Source organism: Chionomys nivalis, chromosome 12, assembly GCF_950005125.1.
Source record: "Chionomys nivalis chromosome 12, mChiNiv1.1, whole genome shotgun sequence".
In the NCBI taxonomy this organism is placed as follows: Eukaryota; Metazoa; Chordata; class Mammalia; order Rodentia; family Cricetidae; genus Chionomys; species Chionomys nivalis.
The window spans coordinates 4,769,325-4,780,053 of NC_080097.1; positions in this window are offsets into that span (position 1 = coordinate 4,769,325).

Below are 10,729 nucleotides of genomic sequence, written 5' to 3' on the forward strand. Positions count from 1 at the left end.
TGGGATTGCTGTCCATTTATAGGAAGACGGAAGATTACAAAATGACACTTAAACAATCTGCTTGTGTGGCACACCTGTAGTGGGTGATGGATGGGGAGGTCCCTTGAGCCTAATTGATTGATCAGTTCCTTGTGTCTGGAGACAGAATCTGCTCAGTTCAGTCCTGGCCCAGCTGGGAGTCTGATACTGATTGACTGCTGGATAAATTTTAAGGTCTCAACCGTTAAGAACATTGACAAAAAGAAAGAAAGCAATGTCTCTTGTAGCCCAGCTCTCAGCATTTGCTTTGACTCATTCTGGGTAGTCACTTCTCCCACAGCTGATCCACATCATTCCTGGAGAATCCTCCCTTCCTGTCTGCTGCAATGGAGAAAGGGACGCGGTCAGGAGTCCTCAACCTGCTGTCTCTTAGTTTCCAGAATGTACATCTTCTTGTCGGGAACAGCCTGAAGCTTCTTCTTCTAACGCTTTTGATGTCTCCTTTAAGGCAAGTCTCCAGTGCTCAGTTCCTCTGAGCATGTCCTGCAGTAAGCCTTTTGTCTTCTTGCCTTAAGAACCTAACAAGGCATCATTCGTTTGCCGGAGTGTAAAGGCGTTCTTACAGCATGAACTGAAAGATTAGCTAAACATTATCTTGTTAAAAGGCTGGGAACAATAAGATAAGTTGCTAGGCACTCTTAAGGAGGGCTGTCCACTATGTACTCATCAAAAGAAAGGATGTAATCAACTAATAAGCTCTTTGATATAATAATTATTTATGTAAATTGCAGACATCCAGAAAACAAAGGGATGCATTCAAAGAACTGGGATTCAAAGGCAGGATTGGTTCTATCACTTTCTGCATTCATACAATGTTTGAAACATGTGTTTATCTTAAAAATAAAGAAATAAATAGAAAGCATTCATTTCATTTTCAGCCAGAAGTATCTCCTTTATACAAAGGCCCACTCTAAATACCAGATGTACAAAGATGAACTAGTGTGGCCCCATCACTGAAGAGATCATGATTTCAGAGAAATTGTTATATATACTATCAGAAACATGGTTCTCAAAAAAGAATACTATGACCTCTGAAAGCATGAGCCAAAATACCCCTTTATCAGTATTTTACCACAGGGACAAAAAACTGGCTGATGCACAGCAAAAGTACTTTGCTGAATGGTATAAGTTTAGTTATTACCTATATACAAAATACGCTGATGCACACACACAATATCTACAAAAAAATTATTTATTAAATATTGGATTGTTGATATATCAGTCAAATGGAATACATGAATGTAGAAAAATCAGTAGCATAGTAAGACATTGTCAATGTCAAAATATTCTAGTACTGTTATACTCTAATAAAGTACTTCAGGTCCTGGATCCCCCTCACCTACGTGGCATACATGGTACTTAACTGTCTCAGAAGGTAACATTTACTGTTGTTAGAGACTGCTTGTTCTTTTCCCAGCCACCCAGACTCCAGAAATAATACACAAATCACATAGAAATCTGTATTAAATGAAATACTGTTTGACCAATAGTTTAAGTGTACTTCTGGCTAACTCTTGTATCTTAAATTAACCCATTTCTATCTATCTGTGTATTGCCACATAGCTGTGGCTTACCAGCAAAGTTCCAATGGGCTCTGACAGAGGCATCTGTCTCCTGCCGGTAGCTACATGACTTCCCCTGACTCTTCTTATTCTCTCTCTATATCTTTTCCAGCCTGACTATGTTCTCTTAAGCCATTGGCCAAAAGCAGCTTCTTTATTAACCAATGGCAATAAAACATATTCATAGCATACAGAGAGGAATCCCACATCAACTTACCATCTTGAGTATGGGTCAGGTGCATGCAATACACTAATATATCACCATGCTTCCTCATCTCAAACTCAAACTCTGAACTTACTAAATAGCCTCCCTCGTTTTCCGGTTCCCCTCTCTTAGGAATGCTGATCCACCTTCTGCCTCTAAATACTTGACTATTTTAGATACCTCATCTGAGTGGAATCATGTTTAAGTGGTTATTCAGTGTGTAGTATATCTCCCTATCTATAATATCCTCAAGGTCCATTATGTGCCATGCCTCAGAATGTCACTGTTTTTACAGGCTGAAGAACATCCAATGTGTGTATATCTTTTGTTTACACACATTATACATGCGCATAAATGGATATTTGCATTATTTCTACCATGTAGCTATCATGACTACCGAGGTCATTATCTACAACTTCCACAATAAAAGAAGCCCCAGCCCCCTAAGGTGGTTGTCTGACATTCATTGGGAAGATGAAGCCTATATTTATATTTATATTGCAAAGAACATAAGCCTGAATGTAGCCTGAACACCTAGCACATCACTCTGTCCTTAAAAGGCCCTTTACCTTCTTCTCCCAACTCCATTTGAATTCTAGGTGAGTTTTCTAAACACTTCCTTCTCTCCATTGCCCATCTCATCATCTCCTCCTTCTTCTGCATTCTTTTCTATCCACCACAAATCTGTTTCTTATGCCTTCAGAATGATGCAGCTTCCTTTCTGACCTTATCTTCACTTAATCTTTTCTCTCAGAGTTTCAGTTTGTAGCAGTAAATACGACATTTTCCTAATCACTGCCTCTGTCTCCTCTCCTTGCTAAGAATCTGGGCTCTGTAGTTAGGACAGCATGCCCTTCAGGCTAAGTTATAGGAGCAGTAGTGTTGGGTCACCACAACTGTGGAAACTGACTAGCTGAAAGTGGTGGTGGGGATAGGAGGAAGAGAACAGGATCCAAATACAGAGGCCTGTTTCATCTCCCCGGAGACTCGGAGAATAACAGAAGTCTTATGCAGACAGTAGAAAGAGGAGACCAGAGGCCAAAGGCCATCCAGAAGCATGAAAAGGAAATGGGGACAGCAAAGGAAAGGACCTCGAGAAGTTTACAAAAGCCTTTTGACCTATTGGGTAGGATAAAGGGTGGCCATATATATCTATTACAATGCCTGCCAAACATTTATTATGCATTAGATGTCACTATAACTTTATCAGCATAGGTTACCTTATAAATTGAAGGCTGTGTGTGTGTGTGTGTGTGTGTGTGTGTGTGTGTGTTTATAACAAAAACTCAGGGACCCCTTTAAATTGGCTGTGAAGCCAATTTAAAAAATATGTTGCAAAGCAATTTTGAGGGACTAGGGGCCTGTCATCTGATATTTTCATTGCTAAATTTTAATTTAATAATTAATTAAATTAATATGTTCTTTAGTAGCCTAAACACCTCTAACATTTCTTCAAATATCAACAAAATACTTATATCCTATTATATTTATATCATATATATATATATGACGACTATATATATATATATATATTCAATGAGGTTCTGAGGTATAAATTAATTCATTATAAATGTCTAATTCATTCTAATTAATAAATTTTAAGTGATCTAATCATTAAACTTTTGATGAACTCTGGAAGGCAAGCTTGTATCCAGTGCACACAATCAGCTCTCAGTGCAGAGATGCGGTTCTCTCTCAGGAATTACATCTGCCTTTTAGATGTATGAAAAATACATACTATACCATAATGCAAATAAAGAATGATACAGTGTGTTAGAGATTAATTAAGGATTCCCACCTAAACTAAGAGTTTAATTGTAAATGCTCCTAGACACTTGGCAGAAAAAAAAACTGAGAAATGAATAAAACCCTTAACAAAGAAGCTGGAAAATAAGAGTTCACAGAGTACGTCGAAGTGACCCGAACAAAGAAGGTAAGTCTACACCCACCTCACACTGCCCTTTGCTGGAACTCAACAACAGAAGGTCTGTTGGTGTGTTGCGGAAGTTTTGAGGGTTGGCACCTGGACCCCAGTGGGCTGACAAGCTGTACGAGGCTGTCTGTCCTCAATCAGCCGATTAAAGAGACAACAATGAAACCGCAGGGGTCAAATCAGTGACGAGATCCAGGAGGCTGCTGGTCCCAAAGAGTCTTGCCAGGAGGTTTAGGTTAAATAGAGGAAATAACTAAGTATTCTTTGTCAACCAATCAACACTGTGCTTGCTCAAGTCTCTCCTGCAAGACAGGCTGACAAGTTGTCAGAACTGTGTGAAATCTCTTCCCAGGAGACAATTCCTCCCCTGGCTTCAGCCTTTTCTTTACTCCAACATGAGATTTAAGGAGAAATGTCAATATCTTAGGGACCATTGTTTCTATAAGCAACTAGATAGCTAGACAACTAGATAACTAGACAAGTGCCTCTCTTGCCACCAGGACAGCTGCAAATATAAGCACACTGAGGACAGCAAAACTCTAATTCTCCCAGTGAGTCCAGGATCAAAGTGTCTGCAAAGCTTTGGGTAAGTACTTGAATAATGACAATTTTTATACAGCATGCACCAGCATATTTTCAAAAGAAAATAAACTATAGGGAATTCAGTGATAATATTAATTATATTACAGTTTCACTATATTCTGAATAAATCCAAATGTTGGCTTCTATGACTAAGAGATAACTATTACAGAGCTGACATGTGAGAGGCCAGTAGAAAGATTTCTTTGAAATACAACTAATTCTATTAATGTAGCAGTGGCACCATACAAAATTAAGGAGGTCCTTCAAGCTTACTGAGATTTTGTTATGAAACTAGAGCATATGGAAACACATTGTGTTTCTAGACCTACACAAAAGAGCTAGCTCTGTAATGACCTCATTTATTCTGTCATGTTAGAGTCATTCAAACATACACATACACACACACACACACACATGCACACGCGCACACACGAGGAAAGTAGAAAAGATGAATCCAAAGAGGGAGGGAGCGAGCAAGAGGCAGCACCATGACAGGTGCTTCTTCTATCAAGGATCCTAAAAAGACATACCGCCAGTAGAGAAGGACAAAGATTGGGGATGGGTTCTAGATACAGTACAGAAGGAAGACATCCTTGAGGAAGGACTTTATATAATCTGGGGAAAAGTAAAAATATCTGATTGGTTATTCAAAATATCACTCATTCAGCCATTGAGTCATGGAATACTCTAATATTCTCTAATATTCATCTGAGTTTGAATTCATCCCCACAAAAACTGAATACTTTATCCCTTGACTCCTCTGGGTTTTCAGTCACTAAGAAAAATCCATTGCCATTTTCCAGAAAGAGTAAGACAGAAATAAGTTTTTGAAGCTGTCACATCTTTTTGCACTATCTGGGCCATAAAATCCTAAATCCTCTACCAGTGGAAATGTCTCCATCATGAAGAGAAAGCTGAAATTTTGTGTGGTCCCTTCACTGAGGACCTGAAGACAATTTCATCTTATGTTTTCCGATCACTTAAAATTTGTTTGAAAGGGTGAATTCATGTTTCTTCCACAAGCACCAAAACGCAAACAAACACAGTGATTTTCTGGAATTCAGAGAAGCTACAGGGAAGATTTTCTGGTAAATATTTCAATCAGTCTGTATTAGTACACCATTTTTGAAGTATATGCCTCAAAATGATATAATCTGAAAACCAGGTGGGGAAAGCACTTCAATCATGTCTGATTTCACAGGACTGCGTGTGGGCCAGGGTAAAAACGGGGCTGCCTCACCGTTGCTTCAAATAGGTTCTGTATATGTTCTAATAATATATCTCAATCCAAGCCTCAAAAGCTCCTCCTGATAGCTAACTCATTTCCTTCCATTTCAAAAGAATCTAATTCTCTGCCAGGGATAGAAGAAATAAGCAAAGAATCCTGAATGAGATGATCTGGTGTCATGAAGTTGCTTGGTCACATTTGCTGTGATCTTCATAGGGGCTTTCTGTGTTTTAATGGTCAAAAGAAATTATTGGGCTGAACAATATTTGCAAATGCAATCTTCACTAAGAGAGAGAAGCTAGCTATCACAAAACAAAATCACAAGTCATATCAATGTATGTTACATGTATGCTATAAAATTGAATATGAAATATATATTTATGCAGTTTTATTAATTAGGTAGCCCTTGTCTATCCATTTTAAAATTCTCAACTCTATTCAATTTTTTTGGTTTTATAGAGAATGATAATGTACAATATTAGCAAGTGTGGCTTTTCTATGCCCCCTCCCACAATTTTACAATCTAGTAAATAGGCAGGCATGTGAGGGCTTCCACTCATAAAAGAATCAATCAAGAAATCCTTAACTTTTGTGTGATGCCCAAACCATCATGAACAATAGACTTTCTGAGGGCTAAATTAATGTCTCCTAGCCTAATTGTCACAAGTGACTATTTGAGTTTACATTAGTGGCCAAGACCCCTGTAGAGCCCATAAATAAGCCAAAAACTCAAGGCAGGTGAAGAACCTTAATGCTGCAACTTACACAGACAACTAAAATGGTTTAACAGCCTCTGTAGGGACCACCCATAGAGAAGAAGACTTCTTGTGTCTTTCTTGAATCCATGAGCAAGTTAAGAAAATTCTGAATTGATGGCCTTGAACTTCCAGAAGAAAGGAAATGGAAATCATTAAGGTATATCGATTAAAGGCTCCACCATATTTCTCTCAACACTGAGTCCACTCTGCTCTTCTTCCAGTCTCTGAGTCTTGTGCACATGACCAGCATCCAGTCTCAGTGTGATGACTGCAGAGCCAGCTCTAACTAGGGTCCAAGAATGAGTGCCATTGTTTAAGAGGGTCATATGTCAGTTCTCCATCGGCACTGGCAGCCTGATGCCCATCACTTGCGAGGATGTAGCAGTAACACAGGAAAGAGCATGGCAGTTGTCGATCTCATTCCTCCGAGAGAGTTATGAGGCAAGTTAATGCTATGGAGAGTGATCAAGATTAATATTTAGTACGTGCTGTGACTTTTAGGCGCAGAAATGTGAATAACACTGAAAGCTAATAGGCATTAGTGGCAACAGCAATTTTGTTTTCAAACATGGTTACGCCTACCTTAGAGAGAAAGCCCAATGTATTTAAATTTCCCATGAGGAAAACCGAAAGCACTTCATTATCTGAGTATGGAATGTATCATATTTGGAAGACTTCTGTTGCAGGCCACCCATAGATTTCCATCCCTGGAAGAATACACCTTGATAATTAGCACCGGAGGCATCAGATTTCAATTTTCTTTCTTCTGGTAAAAGTTTAAAGCTAGCTTGTATAATGCTCTTGCCATCTGCAAACACCTAGAACTGGATGAAACAGTTTTACTGATGTTTTATTTTCACTGATTAATGCCAAAACAGATGGAGTGTATGCGAATCCACCATGGTTTGTACTGTGCAGGCATTTAGGATTTTCGATCTCTCACAATGATATCTCCTATTAAAGCTCTGGGGAGCCAGCCTCATCAATACTGTCCTGCATTCAGTGCACATGAAGAAAGAAAGAGAAAGAACATGGTCTCCTTTTAGGAAAAAGATCTCTAGCCTGCAATTACAAGGTTCTCATTTATAAAACTGGGTTTGATGTTAGTATGTTTACTTCAGTGTTATCATCCACGCAAAAGGATGGATAGCTTTGTCTCCCACCTTCCTACTTAGCAGAGACATGAGGCTTCCTAATTCCACAAAACTGTACTTCAAGGACCAGCATCAGTGAGGCTGGAAAGATGGCAAAACCTCTAAGGGCACTGGCTACTCTTCCAAGGAACCCAGGTTTGGTGTCCAGAACCCACACAGAGGCTCACAGCCACCTATAACTGCAATTCCTGGGGACCTGACACTCTCTTCTGATTTCCAAGGGCCCCAAGAAAAATGTCTATATGCATAAAATAAAAGAAGTTTATAAGGATTTCTAAGAATTTCCCCTAGCACCAGGTTTCTCCCTAACCCCAAAATGGCTCCCTCTATCAAAATATCTCTTTCATTGCTCTCCCATTTCAGCCCTTCCCCAACTTTTCCATCCTGTTCTCTCATATACTCAAACCCCCTCTTCCCCGCTCTGCCTCCCCTGGACACTTTACCCAGATCTCATCTCTTTTTCCTTCCCAAGGCAAACCATGCATTCTTCTTAGGACTCTCGTCATTCCCAGCTCCTCTGGAGCTCTGGATTGTAGATTATAGTCTGGTTATCCTTTGTTTTTGTGTGTTTGGTTGGTTTTTTTTTTTTTTTTTTTTTTTTTTTTTTTTTTTTTTTTGGTTTTTCCAGACAGGGTTTCTCTGTAACTTTGGAGCCTGTCCTGGAACTAGCTCTGTAGACCAGGCTGGCCTTGAACTCACAGAGCTCTGCCTGCCTCTGCCTCCCAAGTGCTGGGATTAAAGTTGTGTGCCACCACCACCCGGCATTTTTTGCTTTAAAAGAGAGGGAAGAAGGATTATCTGAACAAGAAGGGTCAAGGTCATGATGAGAAAATCCACAGAGAAAGACAGCTGACCGAACTCCTCCTGGGAACTCAAAGACTCTAGACCTACACCTGGGTAGCTTCATGGGGCCCAACTAGGCTCTCTGCATGTGGGCAACAATTGTGTACCTTGGTCTGTTTGAGGGACCTCTATCATTGGGACCAGGATCTATCCCTGGTGTACGAGCTGGCTTTTTGGAGCCCATTCCCTATGGTGGAATGCCTTGCTCAGTCTTGATTCAAGAGGGAGGGCCTTGGTCCTGTCTCAATTTGACATACCAGGATTTGTTGACTCCCCATGGGGTTATTACCCTTTCAGAGGAGGCCTAACCATTTTGAGTTCTTATGTTGGGTTGTAGGGTGCGGGGAGGTAGGGGAGGAGCAGGAATAAGGGAGGGAGAGGAAACTGTTGTTGGGATGTAAAATAAATAAAAAATTTAAAATAAAAAATAACTTTTCAAATTTAAAAGGCAAACACCTGCATGTTGGATTCATATCACTAAGTTCACAAAAGTAGACGCTAAAATAAGAAAGGCAAAAATCCTTAGGATGCTGAATAATTACTGTTTTTTCACCAAACCTGCATCTAAAGGTGATGTAATTTCCCCACGGGACTGGTTAAACTACTTGTGCTGAAGTCTGGACCAGCTTTGGAAAACAGCTTTATTATCTTCCTACATTCATCTTAATTTGAACAAATTAAGATCCTCAAGGGGCCCCTTTTCGGTTTGTTTATCCTGAAGACCACATCTCTCAGTATTAGCAGAAAGAGACAAGACCTCTTCAAGGATCTAGACAAACCCCCTGTAGCCCCCTTAAAAATTTCTGCGGGACTAACTGGTAAATCTAAGATAACTTAATTTTGATCTATATTCTTAAATAAGTCAAATATAAACATGATCATTTTAATCAATCTGAGAAGCATCCCGGAGAAAATTTACTCCTAAATTTCTTCAAAAGCACCTAATACCTTCCGAAGAACTATTAATTTGCATGTAAAGGTGTTCCTTCACACTTAAAATAAAAGCTGAGGCTGGATTTAGCTAAAGTCACCTCAGCTCCACCCCCGAGATGCTCACAAATTTAAATGATTATCTAATTATACGATCAGGAGCAATTAGCAGCCTTGTCAATTATTTAAACTCTGACAGCTTTGTTGTTGCAAAAAGAGCAACTCTATCCCCATAGGCCCAGGCAATGAGTGATATTATTAAGGTGGCTTAACAAAAAGTTTTATTAGCTAAAATAATTCAGTGAATGTGGTTTATCAAGCCATCCAACTATGGTTGAGAATTATGCTGAGCACTTCAGGACCACTAAAGATGTTTAAAATGCAATCCCTGTCTTTAAGGAGCTTACAGAATACCATGGAAACCAAGAGAAACACTCAAGGAACATTTCCTAACTAAAAGTTCAGCACTGACAGTTGCGATAGAGATCTCTACTGCCCAGTAGATTAGCTACCCTCTACTGTGTACCTCACTCTTCTAAAAACGGGGTTCATTAACCACAGTCCAGAGCAGGCTCCCCTGCTCAAGTCATTTCAATTATTTTTACGTGTATACCAAAAACTGAATTGCAGTCCATTGTGAACTCTCTGAAGAATTGTGATACTGTTGTCCATATGTACAACATCACTTTTTATCCTCGCCGAGAGTAGTAGAGTTTCAGTTTTATGACACTTTGTGTGTGTGTCCATGAGCATATGTACATGTAAGTACATGCAAACCAGAGGTTTCTATCAGGCATCTCTCTTCATTGTTCTACTCTATTATTCTTTAAGAGAGGGTCTCTCACTGAACTTGAGTGTTCAGCTGTCATGTAATATTCTTCTGTTCCCACTCTCTTCAGACATCTGCTCCCTCATACTGCATAATCTCCAACCCCAGAAATACCATCTATGAACCTACAGGAAGTAAGCTTTCCTGATTTCTTTTCTTATTCTGGGCATTAAGGTAGAGAGACTTGTCTACGTGATGGACATTGGATCTAATCAACATCATTCCCTATCTCACCCTACTGTCCTTCCCCAAACTCCCATGTTCATATGGAAAGTTGGATTAAAAAAAAAATCTCACACATGTTGAAGTTGACATTGAAAACATTCTCTAACTTCACATGAAATATCCCTAGCAAAAATATGAGTTCCTCCATTTTGGGGAAATTTATGACATTTAAAATATAACTGTTTCCTTGTTCTTTAAAATGTGCCCAGTGTTTAAAGCATGTGAAATAACCAGTGATTTCATTCCTGCTCTCATTCAATTAAAAATTCACATGGATGATCTCCCCTATAACAATAACCAGTGATTTCATTCCTGCTCTCATCCAATTAAAAATTCACATGGATGATCTCCCCATAACATCAATAAATTTGACATTGCTCCTTTCCTCTTTGAGCTCAAGATTCTGTTACACTTCCCCAACAAAACTGAAACTCAAGATAC